Raw genomic sequence first — 24,157 nt, 5'->3', positions numbered from 1 at the left:
GGAGATGCAAGACCAAGCAGCAAAATCTGTGGAGATAGACAAATTGTCCCCCAGGTTGAAGGAAGAGTTTGTTATGTTCGCAACTATACCTCCAAGAGTGAGGTTGGGCGACATGGAGCTGTAGTCCAGAACTGCAGAAGTTTGAGCAGGATCCTTGAGGTGTCCTCCTCATGGATCATTACCTTGCTATGGGGGCCCACAATATTCAATAGCAGCATGGATCAATGTTAGTGATGCAGTAAAATTCCAGAGTAACAATTGCACACTAGTAGTAGTCAGGCACAGAGGAGCGCAATGCAGTGTTGGCAACAATGCAAAGTGGCACTGTGGCAGAGTCAGCAGCGGTGCAGATTCCTTGGTCAACAGTGCAGTAGCTGGTAGCAGTCAAAGACTTAGGAGACAGATGTATCATATTCAACACAGTGCATTCAGTATTTAGGATGCTTCTCAACTGCAGTAGTTGCAATAGCAGCAGCAACAGTTGAGAGGGAGTTGCAGTGCAGATGCAGGGTTGGCAGCAGTATGGTTGTGTCAGCAGCAGCACGGATGCAGCATCAGAGTTGTGCAGTGGTTGGTGGGCAGTGGCCAGACATCAGTGGCGTGAACGAGGGTGGTATAGAGACAGGGTGTTGTGGTAGGGTGTGCAGCACTAAAGAGAACACCTTCCTCGCTAAGAGGGAGTGTTAGTTTCTATGGCATCAGAGGTGTTCTAGTCTTGAAACTTTGTGGAGAGTCTAAAACACAGGAGTTCTCCATAACCCGGAAATTGTTTATGGAAATTCCACCTAAAAGTGTCTCAATCATAGTTTTAAAATTCGGCCGAATCGAATCCGAAACGGCCGAGTTGATCCGAGTCATTGAAGAATTTTATGACCCGGCAGAAAAACCAGTTCGGGAGGCCGAGTCATGACTGACTCGGCCGAGTTATTGCATGACTCGGCCGAGTCAATCATGACTCGGTCAACCCGGCCGTTTCCACATCTACTCGGCCGAGTCATTAAATCCAGCCAGTCCCCCCAAAAAACAGCGATTTTTCTAATTTTTTTTTAACTTTTTAACATTTAGCTGATTGTTGGGGACTCCAAGGTGTTTTCTAAATTGGTTAAGTGCTATTTGGGGTCCATTCACCTCTCCTAGTATTGATATATGCTACTCAAATTTCATGGTAATGTTAAATTCTTAAAAGTAAAAGTGACATTCTCCTTAATCTTAATTTTCATCCTTTTACTTAAATTTTTAACATTACCATGAAATGACTCAGGATGTTTGAGAGTGGTTCCGACCTCATTGGATTTCATATGGAGAAAGTAGAATTTTAGATTTCATTCAAAATTCAGTAGACTTATCAGTTTTTCAGGATTTCAGGATTGGAGGATTGCAATGTTTCCATTGAATTTTGTCATGTATTAGGGTATGGAACTCGTATTTAACCAAGAGCACCAATCCCTCTTTGTACCTTGATGTTAGTAACATTGGTTGTCGAACTTCTCCAGGATTCGCTCCCAAACTAGGAGCTTCTGAAAATGTCGCTCCCGCTCCCGTTTTCACTCTTGCTCCCCACTTTCGCTCCTGCTCCCAAGTAACACTGAGCCAGATGATGTTGGCAACTCTAGTAGTAGCCAGTAGTACTGGTCACAGACTTTTGTTGTAGAGGCCATTTATAGCCTCCTTGGTTATTTGTTTTTGTTTTGATCTCTATATCATCATCGTGTATGTATTGGACAATGCACTGGGTGCCATTTTGATATAATGGATATATTCATGAGCCTACTTTGATAATATGTTGTCTTCTATCTATATTCTAATGCTGTGTGTTTGGAAACATGAATGAAAATCTTTAAAATTATGTGTTTTTATAAAAAATAAATATTTAATGTATTTTTTACAATGACCGAGTCATTGAAATCGAGCCGGCCGAGTCGATACCGAGTCGGAGTCGGAGTCGGAGTTGACCCTCGGTCGAGTCGGAGTCGGAGTCGGAGTTTTAAAACATTGGTCTCAATTAGATTATTAACCTATTTTTAGTTATTTCCCAAGTCTAAACTTAGAAAATTGGGTTAATGAATCCAAATTAATTGAGATAAGGTGTGAATCACCTAGAAACTCACACGGACCAATAGGGAATTAATTTGGGCCCTTGATTAAGTTTTAATCTTGGTCGTTGGAGGTCCAACAGAAGATTATAAGAAGTTGATGGGTAGATGGAGAACACACTTGAGACACTTGTGAGAACCACGAAGAGTTCAGTTTCCTTAGAGAGTTTGATTTTCAAGAGAGCTAGCAGTGCTGGAAGAGAAGCTTCAGTAAGGAAGCAAAGACAGAGAGGGTTAGAGACAGTGAAGTCGGAGGAAGATTTCCAGATTTGGTGAGTGCATTGCAAAAAAAAGTCGAGATTTCTCCAAGAAGCTGCATCGAGGCAGTGCAGAAGCTTCAAAGGGCGATTCAATTTGCTGAGGAAGGAAGACGTTTTCAATTCCAGAGGCCAGGCAGAAGTTCCAGAGGGCTAGAAAGCATTTTCCCAGTCAGTAGCTGGCAAGACGACTTAATCTTCAATTGTTATGGGTTGAGCGTATAGCAGACTGCACAAAGGTGACGCAAAAGTTGTGTAGAGTTAGGTGGACAGCTTGATTTTCAATGGCAGTCGAGTGTCGGCATTGCTCGGAGTGAGGGTAATTTCCCTCAACATATTTTTGCCAATATTTTCTCTGCAGGATTGCAGTTTTCAGGCATCCAGATTGTACTCAAGATTTCACTGTTGCGCGATAATAAAAACCCTCAGCTATTGCATCGGTTTTCCCTAAGTTGCATGAAGCGTTGAAACGTTTCGTAGTTTCCAAAACGAGTACGTTTAGAAACGTCACCTCCCAAAAATGTAAACGCCAGCCGAAAACCTTTTTTTCTCGCAAGATATATATATATCTTGCAAGAAAAAAGGGAATAAGACCTCTGGCCACAGAACATGTTGGATTGGGTTCGACTGCCAAGCTGGCCGACGGCGGGCATCTCATCCATGTGGAAGGCATTACTCCACTCCTTGCCCCATATAAGAGACAATCTGGTGTGGAGGATTAATGATGGTTCTCTGGCACGGATTGGTCTGGATCCGTGGATTGGAGGTGGAGGAAGACACTTACTTTCTAGAGACCTCATCATGTATCTACACTCCCATGAGATCAGGGTATTCTCACACATTGCTGATCAACAAAATACAGGTATATTTTCACAGGCATGGAAATCTGCTCGTCAACTCGATCTTCCCCCTAGATGGCACCAGGAATGGCATGATTATATATCTGCGCTATCTGAATCTCACATCAGGATTAAAGAGGGACCTGATGAATTAGTCTGGTGTTTGGCAGAGAACGGCATATATTCCCCAAAGTCAGGATACATTTCCTTGATTCATCACAAACGACCAGATCAGATCACCAGCTGGTGGAGGAACATATGGAAACTCACTGCACCGTCGCGCATGAGATTATTCTTCTGGTGCACACTTAGAGATAAAGTGCCCACGGGGGATCACCTAGCTCACAGATCCATATATGGGCCAACCTGGTGTATTTTGTGCAAATGCGCATCGGAATCAACTGAACACCTTTCTCTCTTTGGAGAGCTTTATCCTCCACTATCCGATTTTCTGGGCAATGGGTGGGCAATGATCTGGGCAGTGCTTGGGAAGACTGGTCCAATAGACACAAGGGATCCAAATTACTGAGCCTCCCCTTGCTTGTCGTTTGGTATACCTGGCTGGCCCGAAACCGCTTCATATTTGATAACAGACCTGCATGTTGGCCACTCATAGAGGCTAGTATAATCTCTGCCTATAACGAATTGCCGGACCCTCTTCCACCTAGAGAGCGCCGCTCACATCCCCCACCTAGTATTGACAAGAATACCCCCTGGGCCTTCTTTGATGGTGCAGCTAACCAACAGGGCTGTGGTGGTGGCTTCATTCTATACATCAGTGAACATCATATCTATAAAGTCAAGATGGGATTAGGAGCTGGAACCAATAATTTTGCGGAGCTCATTACCCTCCGACATTTATTACATTTCTCCTTGGGACACCAGTGCATCAATCTAAACATTTTTGGGGATTCAAAGATTGTTATAAACTGGTTCAATGGCATATCTGCATGTCACTCTCACACACTCAGCAACATATTACACAAAGTAAATATCTACAAGGCAGAATTTAACCATATCTCTTGCAATCATATTTACAGGGAGCATAATTGCAGTGCTGACCAACTATCCAAGGAGGCCGCGACATTACCCAGAGGTGAATGGGTGATACAAGAACAGAGGGGGCAAAGCGAATACCAATATTATCATCGGCCATATATAAACCAACACTATCAGGGAGATCTCGGTCCCTAAACAACATCAATTTTCTTATGTTAAAAATTGCAAGAAACACAAAAATTTTGGAAATTTTTGAATATGCACTGACATACTGAAAGAGCCCTGCGTGGCTTATGTACAGGATTATACAGGCATATAATAGTATATACTTAGCTGATATTATGGTAGATCGCCCTGCGTGGTGTATCTGGACAGCTCTTAGTTTCTATTTTTGTGATAGTTCATGGTGACACAAATACAGCATATGCAACAGCATCTACAATATGTAATTTTTCTTTATTAATGAAAAATTACAGATTTTTCCAGGGGAAAAAAAGGGAATAAGACCCATAGATGACAAATTATAAGGAAAACGAAGTCTATATTAAATCTCATAGGTGATACATGATGGTCGAGTTTCGTCCAAGTTTCCGAGTTTCGGGTACAGGTACGGCCCGAAATGTCGGGCTCCTAGAATTTTCGTGCAACATAGGGTTTTCCCAAGTTGGGTTTTTCCGAGGACATTTGTCCAAAAATAATTGTGTCATAATTTTGATGTGTGTGTTAGCATATTTCTCAGTTTCCAACACTATTATTTTCCGCAGTTAAATTTGTGAATTTTGCAATGTGATTTATTGAGTATTTATCGTAGCAAATAAATTGTTAAATTGATTAACAATTAGAAGAATAATTTCCAGTTGCTACAATAGGATTTCAGACTTCAAATTTTCACAACATATATATTAAAAGAAATTTTCACAGTATATATATTAAAAGCTGCCATTAGTAGGTGTGGAATCTGATTTCAAACTGGAATCGGAGAGACAGCAATGGCGCGAACAAGGTGTGGATTCAGGGTTTGTGCAACAAGGAGTGTTTGTAGGGTTGTTTGAGGTGTGGGAGGAGTAGGTAGTCGTCATTTTCCCGTAGGCCATGGATTGAAGGTCTGTTGTTGGTCTCCTTCAGTGGATCACGAAACTTCCGAGAGGCAAATCTGTCGTGTGATCCAGTCAGGAAGTGAGTAGAACCCTTGAATAGTTTTCAGATTTTTGTTAAACAGCTCGATGGAAAATCGATTCTGTTGTGGGCTCAGAAGGATCAAAAAGTAGGGAGTTAAAACAGTGTTCAGAGGATCGCATCGATATTTCAGCCAATATGCAACAACTCCTTTTCGAAGGCAAACAACTCCATAACCAAGCTTAATTGCAAGATAATGGAATTTGCCAGGATTCAACCCTCATACTTGTTCTAAGTTTATGTGGAGGGGCAGTTGGCTCCAAGGCTCATGCTTCTTCTTCATCCTTAAAGGAGGCTATAAAAGGGAAGGATCTGGAGCAATCAACTCAGGTAGAAAATCTTCTGAGTCCATATATAGTGGAAAAAGCAGCGAAGAGGCCTTCCCTGGAAGTCCGGAATCCATAGGTAACCTCACTTTTCTTTGAGCTTCATTCCAATGCTATAATCTACAGTTTCAATGGCTTTTGGCCAAAATCAGATGCTTTGCATAAGTAAATCTATACTTTCTAGATCCAAAAATGTGAGATCTATTTATGTTCAAAGGGATTCTTCATAATGCAATTTGAATCCCAAACATATCTTCAATCAGTTATGAAGAAAGGACCTTAGTTTTGGGGTCGAGTCGAACTCTTCATAACTCCTTGGTTTCCGAAATTTGATCCCTTAATGTTGGTGGTCTCAAAGATGTCAGTATGGGTGAGGCTTCCAAACCTCCCATTACCATTTTGGCATCATTAGGTTTTGGAGGACATAGGAAATGAATGGACAATGATTGTATCCAACAGGGGTTCTTTACTTTTGCTCGGATCTGTATGGAGATTGGCCTGAGTAAAGCTTTACCAGACAACATTTTATTGAAACATGGATCATTCCAATAGAATCAAAGTTTGGATTATGAAAACACAACATTTAGATGCTGTTGGCCAAAAAACTTCCCAAGAAGAAAAAGGGGCCAATGCGAACAAAGAAAGGTTGGCAGTCTTCAGATATAAATAGTGTGGGGGAAGAACTTGGATAAGACGAGTTAAAACAAGAAACAAAGTATGATCGAGATATGGATAGCACTCATCAGACAGAATCGAAAAATCTAGATGGGGATCAAATCCCCTCTAGTACGATAACTCCATCAGCCGATGGGAACACAGGATCCAAGAGAGCTCATGAATCGGGAGGATCAAAATCAGACAGAGATTAGCCCCAAGGGGAGCCTATGTTGGAATTGGTTGTAGTTTCAATTGGTTCTCCGAGTGGAAATTGGCAGAAAGTGCATTGGAAGAAGGGTAAAAAAGGGAACATGCAAGATTATTATAAATCTTGATTCCCTTCTTTCTTGTTGCTTTTTGTTTCCCAAGATCTTGATCTTGGTTTATCTTGGAAAGCCTTTGGTCTGTGCAAAATGTAATTTTATTTTTTCTTAATAGAATTACGATTTTTTCCTTGGAAGAAAAAATATATATTCAAAAATAAATAAATAAAGATATAATTTAATTAAAAAAAATTATATAAAAAAAAGATATTACAAAAAAAAGTTTTAAAAAAATTATATATAATATGTCAAAATTTTAAATTAAAAAAAAAAATCCAAAAATCGGTAGCAAATATGCAGTTGCCGCCATCGTATGTCCCCGTCGTTCACTGCAACATCGTCGCCCACTGCTCACTGCCCCCGCAACGTCACCACCCACTGCTAACTGCCCCCACATCATAGTTGTCCCTGCTACTATCTGCCTCTGCCATCACCGTTATCGTCATCGCCGCCTGCTACTATCAACGCCTTCCAATTCTATTTTTTTCACCTGTGAAGATATACTTGCAACCATTGCATGGAATATAGCATAAAAGGATTAAATTGTGACGGAGGTCGAGTCATAAAAGGTCGCATCCTTCGAAAGAATAGCATAACCATTGACAACGAGTAATTAATTTGACACCTCGAAAGATAAAATAAGAATTTTTCCATTCGAGTCAACCTAATATAGCCAAATTATAACGAGTCACATAGACTCCCACACAATTAGGGAATCCAAATCGCCTTTACCATCCTTATCGTTCCAAGCTCAAATAACGTTATATTTTGAACTTCATATTTTGACAGTTGTGAAGTTCATTAAATAATCTAAGGTAAACGTTTTGAAAGGTTTATTTAAGGATAAAAACATATTAAAAACATTGCAATTTAATATATATATATATATAGATATATAGAAACGAAAAATAAATATATATTAAAGTTTCTCTTAAGAAGAACAACAAAAGATTTCCCAATTCAAGATAAAAAAAGAGTTATACTAAAAGGAGTTTGAAGTATTAATAAAAGTTAAAGGGGGTACCTTTAAAAACTTAAGCTCATCCCGAAAATAAAATTATAAATTAAAAGAAAAAAGAAAAAAAAAATGGAGTCCAGTAATGAAAGATTTCCTAAAACCATTTGTAAATGTGTTAGTGCACTATTTAAAATCAAAGGATCACTTTCAGGAAGGGATATTATCATCTCTATTGATCTTACTCAAGATAATAATTATGTTAGCACTGAATGTGCTAACCAATTAGTGATTCCTGAATCAAATATAATTGAAACGATGGATTTGATGAGTAGAAAACAATATGACATCAGCAATCTACAACTAAGTATTGGATATTACACTTTTATTTTGCAATTCACCGCTAAAACCTTATATTGTGACGATAGTGATATAATTCTAGGTTCACTCTAGATGGAATCAATAGGGTCCTTCAATCTAAATACAAAGAAGTTTTTAATATTTTCCTACAAGACAAAAAAAAAATAACACTACAGGACATTACGCTGAAATCAAATTCAATAACGCCAGAAGACATACAAGATATCTCAAATGTATTTTTTCAAGAAAGTAAAAAAGTGATACCAAATATGCAAAGGGAAGTTGACAAAATCACTGCTGACAAAAATAAAGAAGTTTCTTGGCTTAAGGACCATAGTGAAATTTTACTAACACAAATTAAGAAGCTTAAGAAGGACAAGAAGTCATTGGAAAACAAAGCACAACATCTTATCGAGAATGAAGCATTGAAATCTTCAAATGTAGAAATTCAAGTTGAAGAAAAAAGAACGAACACCGATCTAGTGAATATCACAACTCAAAAATTGACACACCAGTGGAAGTAAAAACATATTTCGATGTTGCAGTTCAGACGATGAAAAATCCAAATGAAGATTTTGTAACCAACTCAACAACATCAGTGTTTGAAGTAAATCAGGAACTTGACACAAACACAATAAGGGAAAATCAAACCACAAGAACTTATTGACATCTAAATCGCAAGAGCAAACAACTCAAGCAGTTGCATATATATATCACTCGGAAGGTGTTGTGAACATCGCGATTTTTTTCGTGCCCCTGATTTAATCACTGATTTTTTCTGCAATTTTTTTATTTTCAAAAAATCGCCAAAAAATCACGATCCAACGAGAATAAATCATGACTGACAAAAACAGGTTTTAAGAGCCGATTTTGGGTTTTTTTGTCATTTTTTCAGACAGTGGGCAAGTTTGAGAGCTGAGGAGGAGAAGAAGTCATCTACAAGGGCAGAAGAGGAGAAAAGCGAAAGAATTTAGCATCCCAAGCAAGAAAAATTCGAGTTTGGACCAAGTTTATTTAGCAAAGCGTGGTTTCCAAGTATGGGCACCAAATTTGGCCTTTTTTTTTTTCTTGTTTTTGCTTGGATTTCTATAACCCATTGATTTTCAATGATTTTTGAGTGGATTTGATTGTTTTTTTCATTTTTGTTGCATAGAGTGGAGAGGGTTCATTTTGGTCAAAAATGCAAAAACTTGATTGTTAGATTTATAAGTTTAATTTCTTCTTATGCCCTATTTTTTTGCATAATTTTTGCTTGCGTTTAAATGTGTATTTTTTTCATTATTGTTGCATTGAGTTGAGGTTTTTTTTGTCAAAAATTCAATGTGTTGTATGTAAATTTTATTTTTATTTTTTTAACTTGCAATTTTTCTTGTGCCCTAGGTTCAACTTCAAACTTCATCTTACATTAAAACTCAAGAGTTCAACAAAGTTACAAACATGCCAAGGAAATTGGACCCTTTATGGGAATTTGGTGAACCTAATGGAGGGTTTGACAGATCAAACTTAACTTGCAAATTGTGTGGGCATCATATGACAAGGGGGTATACAGATTGAAGTATCACCTTGCACAAATCCCTGGACATGAGGTAGGGCCTTGCACCAATACAAATTTGGAAATCATCCGAAGAGCCCTCAGATCATTGGAAGAAATAGAGCAAACCAAACTGTCCAAGTCAACTCTGAAGAGTCAACTAGCAAGGAATAGAGTGTTAGGAGGTGAATATGACAGTGGCACTGGTTCTACTTTAGCATCAATATCTACAACCAACCCTGTCGCTGCCTCATCATATTTTGTTCCTAGAACCATGTCTGGTTCACAACCATCTATCTCTTCAATTATTTAAAAAAAAGAGAAAGAAGAAGTTGACAAATTGTTGGGAAAGTTTCTTCTTTGGAGTGATATTCCTTTCAGCGTTGCAAGGAATAATCCATTTTTCCAACCTACTGCTGATGCTATTGCAATTGTTGGCCCAAGGTACAAAGTCCTTTCTTATGATGACTTTAGAGACTGCATTCTTCAAAATGAAAAGGTTGATTGCACCAAGAGATTGGAGGAGTTTAGAGCATCATGGGCACACACAGGATGCATCGTGATGTGAGATGGTTGGACCGATCAAAAGGGTAAAAGCCTTATAAACTTCTTGGTTAATTGTCCCAAAGGGGCAATGTTTATGAAATCTATTGATGCATCTGCACATATCAAAGATGCACGATTATTATGTGATTTGTTGAATGTGTTTATTTTGGAGGTGGGTCCAGAACATGTTGTCCAAGTCATAACAGACAATGCTGCAAATTATGTTGTTGCTAGCAAGATGCTTATGGAGAGGCATCCTACTTTATTTTGGACACCTTGTGCTGCACATTGCATTGATTTGACGTTGGAGGACATACGAAAAATTCTTTTTGTCAAAGATATTGTTGACTCATCAAAAAGCATTACAAAATTTATATATAATCACGCATTTGTGCTTTATTTAATGAGAACATTCACCAACAACAAGGAGTTGGTACACCCTGCCATTACATTGTTTGCCACCAATTTCATATCTCTTCAATCCCTCTTGAATTCTATGTGGGATGTGAAGAGAATGTTTCTTTCATATCAGTGGCGTGCTTTGGCATTTAGCTGCAAACCAGAGGAAGAGGCATTTAGCCGCAAACCAGAGGAAGAGGCCATATGCAGATTAGTTTCATACCAGGAAAGCTTCTGGGCGGGAGTGCAAGAGGTGTGCAGCATCACTGAACCTTTGGTAAACATTCTTCAATTAGTTGATGGTGACAAGCCCGCAATGGGCTACTTGTATGAAGCCATGGCCAGGGCCAAAAAATCCATTCAGACCTACTATGATAATAAGGAAGATGAGAGGTTTCAAAACAACTCCTATGGGAACTGATTGATGAACAATGGAACAACACACTCCATCGTCCCATTCATGCTGCAGGGATCTACCTGAACCCCGCATTTTCTTACCCCTGTGGGTTCTTATTTGACAATGAGGTCATGGATGGATTCTTGACCTATGTTCAGAGGATGGTGCCATCTCCAACAGAATGTGCAAAAATCTCCAAAGAAATGGAGATATACAAAATGGCAGGTGGCACATTTAGCTTTGACATGGTTGTGGTTGATAGGAAGACTAAAATGCTAGGTATTTTTGAGTTTGTTTCAAATTTCACTATCTCTTCAAGTTCATAACTTCATGTTTTTTCTTATGTTTATCTTATTTGTAATTTTGTTGTAGACACATGGTGGAGAAGTTATGGTGGCAGAGTACCCAATCTGCGAAGGCTTGCCATTCAAGTGCTCAGCCAAACATGTAGCTCCTCAGGATGCGACCGCAACTGGAGTGTATTTGAAAAAATACACACCAAGAAGCGCAACAGATTAAAACTTAAAAATATTCCAAATTTCCAATTAATTTTTTGAATTCATTAAATAATATTTTTTTATAATTATTATTTTATGACCTTTGTACAGGTTGGAGTCCCAGCAACTTAATGACATGGTCTACGTTTACTACAATCTTCGATTGTGGGTGAGGCAATTTGAGAGGACCCCTGATATGGAGGCCATCTCATTGGATGGGATTGACACCATTGCTGCATGGAGGGTTGAGGCCGAGAGGCCTCTCATGGAGTTTGTCACTCATTAGTTAGAGCAGGAGGTAATGGAGGGGGGAGGAGGAGGTGACACCACCTACCCAGGCTACCCCTGTCACCAGTAGAGGGCATGGTCTACCTCCTGTAGCTCCTAGTTCTTTAGCTTCTAGAGCACAGCAAAGTCCACTGCCAACTCCATTGCCATTGCATTTTCTCGCAAGAGGAGCAGAGAAAATCAGTAGTATTAGTTATTTGGTTCATTTCATTGTATATGACATTATGATTCATGATATGAGATACATTATTATATTTTTTGTTGATATTTTGAGGCTAAGTTGGGACTCAGGACTTACTATTTAGGGCATGATTCACTATTATGTGTGATGTAGCACTAGAAATGATATTACACATATTATATAATAGTTCTTTTATCATATTTATGTGTCAATGCATTTATTTTATGTTGTAGACGCTTTAGATATTAAAAAAATGAATATTTTTGTATTTGCCGATTTTTTCCCGATATTTCCCATTTTTACAAAAGATTTTTCGACGAAGATCACATGAAACACCATTTGTCGGAAAAATCTTTTGTAAACTTGATATTGATCACAGAAGCCTCAACTCTGCTATTTCCCATTTTTTCCCCAATTTTCCGATTTTTCCCCTCGCCGATTTAAACCCGATCACGTTGTTCACAAAATTGTTCAGAACGGAAACAATGAATTTATGTTCCAAAGACCACTAATGTCGATGCAATTCAGTGTTGTGATAAAAATTCACACAAAGTATCCAGTGACTGCAAGATTCCACAGAAGATTAATTTAGGATGGTCAGATCCCTTCTTTGTTCAATAATTTTATTTATCACCCCAAAGATCCTATCATCTTGTATCATCAAAGACAACAACTCGAAGATTTCAAAAGTTGCTAATAGATTACAAGACAAAGAAACAAGATGACACGCCTTGTCAGCAATAAGCTTTGAGGACAAAGCTTCTTTGAAGAGGAAAGCAATGTTATGAACGTAAATTATTAATAATAAATAGTTAACAGTGATTACTATACTGAAGAGGCATGTCTCATAAGGACATGATCGTTCATGAAGGGGCATCTACCTAGGTATATAAGTGGGCCCTCATTTGTAACAATTCCATCATCTCATACTTTTTGTACATTTCTATATAAATATATTATTTGTCCTATCTTTGGATATTTATATATTTCGGATCTTTTGAGTATTCCGCTGCATATATGAACTTTGTTCATAACACATTGTATAGTGGGTTATTACGTGTCCAGTATGAACGGGTTGGCAGCTATGCCATGTGGCAGTGAGAGGCTCACTGGGATAGCCACGTGGCAGGTTGGTGAAGTGGCATTGTACATATCTTTCTATCAGGTAGTTGGATTGAGACAAGTTTTATATCATTGGAAAGGTCTCGACGACTACGAGACAAACACAATGATGCCATCTATTTCACGTTTTGAAGTAGCTGTAAGAGGTCGAAAATTTTAGAGTCTAGACCCCATTTCCATGACAAGACTATGGGAGTAGAGCCAGTATAGTAACTGCCTCCTTCTACCCTTGGTTTGGGCCAGGGTCAGTGGGGGTTTGTTACGGTGGAAAAGATAGATAAAGCAACTTACAAGTTGAGATTGCCACCACATGTCTAGATGTATCTGATTTTTCATCTAAGATTTCTGAGAAACATGCTCTTGTTTTAATAACATTTGCCTAGATATATAGACGTCTAGCACAGAATCTGTTTCTGATCATGGATGAGAGCATAATACAGCCTGAGAACAAAGAATTCAGATAAAATCTCATGCAGTAGCCCAATAAACCACTTAAAGAGGCCACCTCGAAATCTACTACATCTGCAAGAGAAGCGAGCCTCATTGGGGCAAATGAGTTTTATGGATGGCAATCAGATAATTTTATTAATGTCAACAAATGACCACAAAATTGGAATGCTGAGTACAATGCTTCTGAATACAAAGTGGGAGCACAAAGGAAGCTCCTATATAAAGCAAGATTCAGAATGTAAAATACTGATCTAAGCTCAGACCTGAAAACTGGACACTCATAAATGAGAGCAGATCTGGAAGAAAAAAAAATCTCGTATATGAAAGATTAAAGTTAGAGAAACAGCCCAAATTATCATAAGGAAACCACATGCAGGGCATGTTACCAATCCAATTAGCAGGTTGCCATGGAACCTAATAGTGGCAAAACACTCGTGTGACTATTCAAGTGCCTTGAACTCCAAAAGCATGTAATGGAATGATTGAGTGACCTTTCAAGACACAGGCTTGAAGAGGCATTCAGAGACTACAAACGTTTAAGAAAAGCTCAATGAGGGCATTCTGTGTCACAAGAACTCATGCTATACTGCACTTTCCCCAAGATTTCTCCCAGTGAGTAAAAGAGCGTGGGGAACCATTTGTGACTTCTGTTTATAGCAACTTTGTGGCCGCTCTAATCAAGATTTTAAGCCAGCTCCAGCTAAAAGCTACTGCACAGTTCTTTTACTGGTCTTCTAGAGAGATATCTCCAGAACAAGGATTCACATTACTGTGGCTCTATCTATTAAATAAGCACTCCTTAAAGTTGCAATACTAGGTGGCAGAATGCATGACAATAGACCACTGAACCCAAGTTTCTACTGGCACTATCAGCATTACACAGATATGACTTTAAAGGTCAAATATTGATTGTTGGATCAAAAAATTTTAAATTTGTAGTCAGGTCAATAGATCAAGTTGTGTGTTGCTGGCATTCAAAGTGGCCCAAGACATGTGGAAGGTTCTGGATACTTTCAGGGGACAGATTCAATTCCACAGCATTCTATTAGACTTCATGGCTACCTATACATGAGAATTATAAGTTGAATTGAGAAAATAACTTCCATACTGATTTCTGGACAAACATCCAATTCAGTTATATTGCAAACTTTGTAGGAGAATTTGGTTGAGGAATCTTAAGTGAACCACAACAAGTTGCCATTCAAACCACATATGCAGACTAAGTAACGAAAAGCATGGTATTCAGATATCCTGAAAGATCTTTGGCTAAGCAAAAAGAATTTACCTTAGGAAACAAACAAATTAGATGCAATTTAATGATTCCAAGTGGGTAAATGTAGAGGTGTAGGTCAAAAAATAGGTAGTTGCAGATTGAAGCCAAGTTTTTAAGAATCTAAAATAGGCAATATGTTGGGTCTTCGATACCTAAGTATTAGAGAAGATCTTTTGGGCCGAGTTATGCACACCAAAAAACCCTAATATCAATTTTCAAGTGAAAGAAGAAAACCACAGAAGCAAGAGAAGGGCTTTAGCAGCAGCAACCATTTTTTAGCATGCAGTAGAAATGATTGGCTTAGATCAACAAGATTTTCAACTTGGATTAGTGGAGGGAGTTTGATGGGAGAGAGTGCAAGCATTTTTTAATGTTTTCTCTACAATTCCAAAGTTTTAGTTTCAGCCCCCCAAAAATTAAGAAACACCTCTATTTCATGCAAAACAGACATACCATAAAATAGAAAAATGCCCCATTCTTCTCATTCAATGAAATGGATTTGACTCATATGAGCTAAAAAGGAGAAACATAGAGTGGAACTGTAGTTGGAAGTGGGATGGGAAACCAATGCACTTCAAAGTTTTGACAGAATATCCAAAAGTGACGGACAGCCCAAAAAATCTCTCCAGCGGTATGTGGTAAAAACTAACCCAAAACAAACCAAAAGACAGCCGTGGGTCAAGATCATGCAATTACAACAATTATGGAGATTTTTTAAATGGAGTTATAGCAGGCTCGAGCAATGCCTTTGATACATTACTAAAAAGGAATTGCCATATGCAATAAAGTAAACTTGCAACCAAAAGCTATAATACTTAGGTTGTAGCTCGCAACAGAAACTAAAGTAATTTTTTTCTAGCAAGCATGTTTCTTGCAACATAAGTAAGGACCCAATGTACCAACAATAAGAAAAACAGGTTTTGAAGTGACTGCCTCCTAAAAATAAAGGTGACGTAGGCACAATTTCTGAAATGCATAACATTCACTGCTTGAAACACAAATGATTCAGTTGCAAGAGCTTTATGCTAACTGCATTCCATGCTATGTTTCCTGGTTTCCTTTTGATAAAGAGATGTTCAGGAAGGCTTTAGTTATAGGAACTTCGCACAGCACCCATCCCACAATATAGAAACAAATTCAAGACTGCTGCTAGCAAAACAAATGTCCAAGATTACCTTTCAATCGCGGAGATAAGATAGACTTGGGTAAGAACAGTGGTAGAAATATTTGTCGACGACCACTCATCAGCATTATTTTTACACCTTCAGTGGGGCCATTCTTTCTTTAAGCAATTGAATGTTCTAGAAAGCACAAGGATTCAACTTTCCAATTTGATCTTCAGGATGCTATCTAGGAGGTTTTCTTTAAACATGGCGCAAATAGTCACTAATGCTATAAGTGTCAATTAGTTGGGTTATTAGTTCAAAACAAGAACGTGCATGTTATTGGACCCTACGTTGTGTACATAGCAGTGTTATCAGGACCAGTCCAGAACCTTCAGGACCTCGACCGGTGGCTGAACTGGACCGGAGTACTGAACAGGCCAGTTCACAGATGGTTCAGACTGGTGGGACCAGCAGCAGTTCCTGAGGGAGCAGATGAGAAATAAGGGAAAAGCAAAAGAAAACCCTCCACCTCCAAACCCTAAAACAAGCGAACTTTATATGCTTGGTGTCTAATGGTTTGGATTTACATTAATGTACATGGATGTATATAATTTTTTATGAAATTTGTTTATTTTATGTCATTTTTTAGTAGATCAGTCCACAAGCTGGTTCCAAATCCAGTTCATGTTCCATGCCAGGTTGACACTCAACAGGTTCCAGTTCCAGTTCTAATAATTTTGGCAAATAGATTAATCTGTAATCACAGAATTTGGTCGAATCCAGCATCCTGTATTGAAATTCAGTTAAGAATTCAATTCATCCAAATTTTTGTCCAATTAGAATTCAACTGTCATTAAATTGTTGACCTAAATTTGCCAAACAAGCACACTAAAATGGTCATATTTCTCACCAAAAATCACCAAAAGGGTTTGTTGTGCGTGAAGAATTCACTGAGATTATGAAAAATGTCAACAGCCCCATGAAGCTAGAAAGTCTAAAAAGAGGAAGGGTTTTCCTGCCCTCTATGTCCTTTTCTGTATATGGAATTGAACTCTAACCTTCGCATTTTTTTCGTTGTTACTTATCAACAGCTAAGTTGCACATATGGGGAAATGAGCACTACTTTCTGAAAGGGAAACACGCTGGAAACATGACCCCTCAAAAATTTGGAAATGAGAAAACTCAAGATCATATATATAATGCGCTATTTTATAATTATCACATTATATTGAAACTTCGAAAGAAAGCAAGCATTATGAATAAATAAGCAAGAACATTTAAATGACAAGAAATGTTCCACCACCGCTTATATTTGAATCCTCAGCATTAGTATCACCCTATTCCTCCTCATCTAGCCTTTGCCTCTACCTCAATCCTACAGGGACATCAGTCAAAGCCATCCAATTTTGATGAAACTGCCTATCTGAAGCATTAAATATGGTAGACAAAGCTTAACATGCCTATTCAATGATTTTGGTTTGAGTTATGGATAAATTTTTGCTAAGGCCATGATAGATGAGTTTAACAATCATCACCACCAACATCGGGCTACATAAAGAGCTTGGTGCCCATAATTTAATGTAAAATTTCCTTCTCATACCCTCATACATGATAAATCCAACAAAAATGTTGCAATCCTACCAACCCCAAAATCCTTAAAACTATTAAGTCTGCTGAATTTTGTATGGGATATAAAATTTTATTTTCTCCATATGAAGACTGATGAGATTGGAACCACTCTCAAACATCCTGAAACAATTAATGATAATGTTAAAAATTTTAAGTAAGAAGAGAGAAAAGGAAAGATAAGGAAATGTCAACTTTTACGGTTTTACCATTAATTGTGGGGTTTTTGTTCAAGTCAGTCAAAAACCAAGTAAAAAATTGCCTAAACTGTTTTGAAAATGCGCTATACAAACAGTGGCAGGCCAGAAACCCATTTCAGGCCATATGAAACACGTTTCCCACACATAGAATGTGTGTTGACCATACGAAACATGTTTCAGGGCCATACCAGATATGTTTCCATATTGGGTACAGTCTTCTGCCACATTTCTTTAAACGTTGATCAATAGTCCAAATCAAATTCTGCTAAAGTCTACATTTTTAATTTTAATGTGTCATTCAACTATTCTTTACATATTTATTTATACATTTATTTAGCTACCTTTTATTTTCTTCACTGTAATTGTTGTGAAGGGCAAAAAATTTGTATTTCTTCAATTTCTTATTTCATTATTTGTAATTCTACACTTATTCGATTTATTCACATTTTTTCAGCTCTTCATATAAAGTTAATTGATACTTTTCCATTTTTGTCCGAATTGAATTCTTCTAGTACATTTTTTTTTCAAATCATATCGAATCCAAATCCAAATTCATATATGGTAACTATGGACTAAACAATGCAATCAAGGAAATTGGCAAGCTATCACGGATGTCAAACTTGGTTAAGATCACTAGATAGTACAAACTACAAACGTTTATTTGCAACCACCATGGTTCATGCCTATGTAGTTATGTACAGGTCTTACACAAAGAAGGAAATAAGCCCATAGATAACAAATATGCTAGTTACTTTATTTTATTGGAGAGAACACTTGAAGTGCAAGAGGCATCAATCCACATTTGTGAAAAAAGATTGGTCTAGGATGGGAAATTCTAAGACGACTGCAAGAAAGATTGGAGTTAAAGGGTGCTAGACAATGTTCCACCATTTCATGAGACACCAGAACAAAGAAATGCATCCAAGAGATATGTGTGGAGACACCCCTTGAATTTTAGGGAGAGTCATAGAGGAAGAGGCATCATTCCACAGTCGTGACTCATGAGTAATGATTAGTCTAGGAGGAGAGAGTCCATGACTATTGCAAGAACGACTGAAGCAGAAGGGTGGTCGACAATTTTCCAACCAATTTCTGAGATGTCAAAGCAAGGAAACGCATCAATCAACACGTGAATACACCAACCAAAATTTAGGAAGCATCACAAGAAACATAGGGCCTTAGCCCCTTGGGATAGGGCACCCCATCCATCTCTAAAATCATAAAATTGTTAATTTTCTCTTGAAACTCTGCAACTACTTAGATGAATTACTGAAAACAAGGCAACTGAAAACTGAAACCAAATTTACTTTCACCAAGATATAGGGTTTCTTAACATTTTATAAGCAACGGAAAATAATCAAGAGAAAAAAACATATGCACACAAATTGACACACTTCTTTACCCAAGAAACCCAAAAGGGAAAACCTACTTTCTTTGTTGTGGTATTTTATTGATAGTTCTTGATCAATTGGATCAACAGAGCCTCGTCCTCTTGTTCCTCCTTATATGCAACCATTATTGTCACAACTAATCTTCTAGCATAACAGTGATCTTCTCTTCAAATCTCACTTGCATGCCAATGCTCCTCTCATCTCCATCATGTAGACTTGGACCAAATTCACATAGGGCATTGTACAACATATCCACGATGTCTTGGGATTACTTTTCAATATGAGAACCTTGGTCAAACAAACTACCATGATAACCTTGTTATGCCATAAATTCCCTAAACCATTTCTTTGATCCAAAGGGATCAGCTAACTTAGCTTCCAAGGTCAAACCCTTCTTCCATAATCAGCCATACTTGTCACATTGAATTGGAATGAACAATACAATATAGAAACAAAAAACAAAAAACAAAAAACAAAAAGAACATGGTAAGTACAAACTTCCCAGCATCAAAGTCAGCCTCACTTTCACTAAATGCAAAATGAATGCCAAGGAAGCTGGCAAAATAATTTACCTTAATTCTCTTGCTTTGATCATTCCACTTAAGATCTTTGTCACTTGTCATATGTCTCAAGGTCAACAATGATAAGAGGGGGGGGTTGTCCTATCATCATGAGGGTGGGTATTGTTGCAACACCCATCAACGTGAGAGGGGGAGGAAGATGTAATGTGGGTACCTAGGTGTCTAGGTAATTCATCATGTCAACCTTCTTTTTCCACCAAAAGAAGAAAAAATAATAGAAACAACCTAGCAACAATTAGAAGTTGTCTAGTCGTCCAAACATCTTGCACGGACGAACTTGCACCCTTCAAAGGCTTGAATAGTTTTCCCGCACCAAGACATGAATTTCTTCTTTTGATGATGAACTTTTAAACATTCCATTCAAGTTGTCTAGCTAATTAGAAGTTCCTTGAAAACAACTCTTTTCATGCCTATATTTATGGCCTCCTTTATTCCAAGAATTATTGCTTGATACTTTGCCCTGATATTAGAAAGTTTTCTTAAGTAATGATGCATTCTAGTGGTATGACCCTAGAGATCTCTAAAAACCCCCCTCAACCTCTCTAACCCTGCTAGCACTGCTTTGCGTTTACAGGCACCAGAAATCACCTTTATCCGTTCACCTATGGAGGAGACCAAATACCTACTTACTGTTTGGAGGCCTCAACCCTTGTCTTTTATCAAAGAAACCTGGCTAATGACTTGCTCCTTGTTTTTTTGTTTTGATTATCGTATGGTCATTTATCATATTGACATTGATGTATCAAGAACAAAATAGAAAATTTTGTTATTGAAAGCTTTTAGATCATGATCAATTATGATGCATGGATGTGTCTTATATGTTGTGTCCATTTGTTAGTTTGAGATGCAAACTAGATAACTTGATGTAACATGTTTATTTATGTTTAATCATGAATAATTGAAATGTAATTTTTAATATTTTTGGGGGGCACCCTATGTCTCATAATTTGTGATTCCTTGCATCATGCCCTCCAACTTGGGGAATCTGCAACTGTCTACAATGCTCATCACCCTTTCCCCATCCCCCCATCCTCAAAACAACTCACAAAACAAAACAAAAAATTAGAAACGAAGCAGCAACAACATTAGTGAAATCTCTAGCAAAGCTTATGTTCTGCTAACATAAAACCACATGGAGGACCGCCCAAAATATTGAACAAACAACAATAATAATATATAGACACATATATGCAGCAAGAATGGAGGAAGAAAAGGAAAAAAATAGTCGTGGAAAAAATTTGGAAACTAAACAGTCCACTCAAAACTAGAATCTTTCTGTGGCTGGGAATGTCAAACAAAATCCTAATTTAGGAGAATGGTTAGAAGAGAATTGGCATGGACCCAGACAATGCATTCTGTAAAAAACAATGACTCTGTGGATCATTTATTTGTATATTCTTCATATGCAAGGGAGCTTTGGACTCTGGAGTGAAGTAATGAAGCTACCAAATGGAAAAAATGATTGCAGAGGAGAATCCCTTTTGACCTGTTTTATAAACTGATACAAGGTTAAGACAGTATAGCTGCCCATAGGGCATTGCCATTTGTTCTATTGTGGGGGCTTTTGCTTGCTAGAAAAAAAAAGATATTCCAAGATATAGATAATCCTTCTACTCAGGTATGCCATCAAATTAGATATGCCTATGGAGGGTCATGAAAACCTGAAAAAGTCAAACCTCCAAGAATTCTTAAGGTTCCGCAGATCAACAAAAATAAGGCTGGGTTTTTTTACAGTGCCTATCAAGGAACTCCAAGGAAATGTGAAACTAGTAGCATTTTGTATTTAATAGAAAAACGTTATGTTTCTTTCCAGTATGCAACAGACCAGAGGACTAATAATAGAGCTGAGTTTTACACTTTATGGTTACTTCTGAAATGTGCAACTTAAAAGGGAATTGATGGTCTCTAAGATATGGGGGATTCAAAACTGATTATAGATTGGGCAAATGGAAGAAGCCATATTGAAAATCTGGTGCTTATTCTAACCATAAACAGGATTTCAGAGGTAAGAATGAAGTTTGCAGAAATTATCTATTTTCATGCCTATGGAGAATTCAATGAACAAATGAACATATTGTCTAAGTAAGAATTGTCAATGCAGAAAGGGACACTGCCCGAAAAGGAATTTAAGGGTAAAGTTACCCATCCAGAATCTGTTTAATCTTTATATCGAACTTCAGAAAAGAAAACAAATAGTTTTGATGCCACTATCCAGTCGTAATCTGGATGTTCAAGTTTTAACCAGTTTGTGAAAAGGCCTGGTGGTTTAGGTAAAGATCTGAATGTAACTTTTTGGTACTGCCTGGCACAGGAAGACACAAGAAAAGGCTAAGGATGACTGTAATAACTAATTTAAAAAACCCTTCAGGATCCTTTTGTTAGAGTTGACAGATAACTATGGCTCTGAAAGTGTCAAAAGGCATAAAAAATATATATTCTGATTTCTCTTAGAAATATTGAATGTAATACTTTTTATCATGGAAAAAAAATAGAAAGAGACACGCATATAATCAGAAATACTAATTATAAATAACATAACGTAAATCCAATTAAACAATTGTAGAAATCTGAAATAGGAAAAACATCGCTTTTCTCATTGATAAGTAAAATGAAAATACAATGGCAAAATTATACATCATTATGATAGAAATAACAATTGCAACCCCTAATGTAAATATATGATACCAAAATAGGAACAAGGACATCATGGTTTGAGTCTTTATTCGCATGGATGATGGCTTGGGGGTTTAGGGAACAGTGTGTTATATAAAAGCAATGAACAGGACCCACAAAAGCTTTGGGAAAGATGCAATAAAAATTTTAATGCCATTTAGCTTTAGGAAAGAATGTAATAAAAAATTTAATGCCATTTTTTTTTATCAAAAGGGACAACTGCATGGGACAACTAGTTATTCCCTGAGGGGCATCTTGGCATCCCAAATTCGCAGGAGTGTATTCCGATTCCCAACCACAGAGAATGACAATTGCAAAAAATAGCTGGGGGTTTCTTGTAGGGATCGGCAGGCATTCCTGTTGCCCCTAATTCTAGAAGGCATCACCAGACCACCCAAGTTCGCAAGTGTCATCTGAGAACGCCCCAAACATGGACTCAGGGACGCTGGGGAACATCCTCTTCCCCCTTTCAACATCCCTCTATGTAAAACCCTTTTCTGATCAACGCACAGGCAGAAATAAGTTTCAATTCAACTCAAAAAGATTAGTTAGATAATTAAAATCATTGATTAGGACGATGTCCCTAAATCCATTTCTTTTGCATTGCATGATTCTCAAAATCCCTAAAGCAATCCACACACGTGCTAAAGCACTAAACCACAAAAGCCAACCTTCACCGACGTGGAGCTCAAATTTAACCCATTTATTTTAACATCATTTGCCAATAATGTTTAATAAAAAATACATTGGGCAAGGTGAGTCATTCAGATTCACAGTAGTTTCTGTGCCGTAACTGTAAGTTTGGGGTTACAATTCTAAAGCGCAGCTTCAGATGCTGTTAGACATTGTGCATCCTCGCATTGACTCGAAGAACAATTCGTATAAATCCAGAACAATTGACTGCGAAAGAAGCAAAGAATTTACAACAAATATGTAAGATCTATAAATGCCCGCTGCCATCCAAATCCTAGATTAGTTTTAAAAAGGTTCTAACCGCATATCACTCATTTGTTTTACTTTACAGCGAAGAAAACATAAAAATTGGCATGATCCAAAATGGTGTTTTGGCTTTCTTTGGTTGATACATATGATGGGCATGCTAGAAGGAGATTGATCTTCCAGAAAAACAGCCCCAAAAATGCGAAAAACAAGTTCATAGTTTAAAAAACCCTCGTTCACAGACAAGTTTTCTTCTATGGTCTCAAAAATCACTAAGCAAGACCAAACAACCAGATTGGAAGCAAGATCATTGTGCAAGGAAGATATGCTACCAATATGTATATGTAGATACGTGACTATATAAACCAAAACGAAAAGATAGCGCTGGAATCCCTTGATAAGGATTCCTTTGAGTCACCTGACCTGATTTGGGTTCTGAAATGAAGCCTTCCCTGCTCGTGTGCCTTTGCTTCCTGTATCTTACTGCCTAACCAAGGCTGAAGTATTTATATTGAAAGATGAACGATGGACTTTAATTATGCAAAATGAACAGCCGCCTCCCATTTCCTCCCAACCCATTCCCAATTAACTCCCCCATTTCCTCCTCGGTTCCTTGTACTTTGCCAGTACCTTTCTCTTTCTTTACCTCTCACAACAAATTTCTCATATTATTGTTAATTTACGTATTTATATATCTTCGCTTTTTTCAAGAGGGTTTTGAAGTTATTTTTATCTAACCTATTTGTACGAAGTTTTAGAGGAGTAAGTATGTATTTGAAGTTATTTTTATTCGAAATGTTATTGAATTTGGAAATCAATTTTAGTGTTTAAATCTGAGTGGTACATATTTATACTTTTTCCAATTTAATTATTGCTAATTTTGATAGCATATTTTCTAACTCTAATTTGTGTTTATTTAATTGTTGTTATTATAGGTAATTTTGATAGCATATTTTCTAAACCTAATATGTG

At 37.6% G+C, this 24,157-nt stretch overlaps 1 protein-coding gene across 2 annotated transcripts in view; it reads right to left on the bottom strand.

Annotated features, from left to right (window-relative positions):
* Nucleotides 1-23,820, bottom strand: part of LOC149143173 (uncharacterized) — a 41,489-nt gene extending 17,669 nt beyond the window's left edge. Inside the window, exon 1 of one of the 2 annotated variants that reach the window (XM_089448884.1) lies at nt 23,609-23,820. The gene's annotated coding sequence lies outside the window, so the exon portion shown is untranslated. The remainder of the gene's footprint in view (nt 1-23,608) is intronic. The other variant, XM_089448883.1, reaches the window with a different exon arrangement.
* Between the last annotated feature and the right edge of the window lie 337 nt (nt 23,821-24,157).

This window comes from Pinus tabuliformis, chromosome X, assembly GCF_031772625.1.
Source record: "Pinus tabuliformis cultivar Carrire ecotype Pingquan chromosome X, CPIR1, whole genome shotgun sequence".
Taxonomy (NCBI): Eukaryota; Viridiplantae; Streptophyta; class Pinopsida; order Pinales; family Pinaceae; genus Pinus; species Pinus tabuliformis.
The sequence above is the reverse complement of the archived record's forward strand: the minus strand, read 5'-3'. Positions and strand labels throughout refer to the sequence as shown.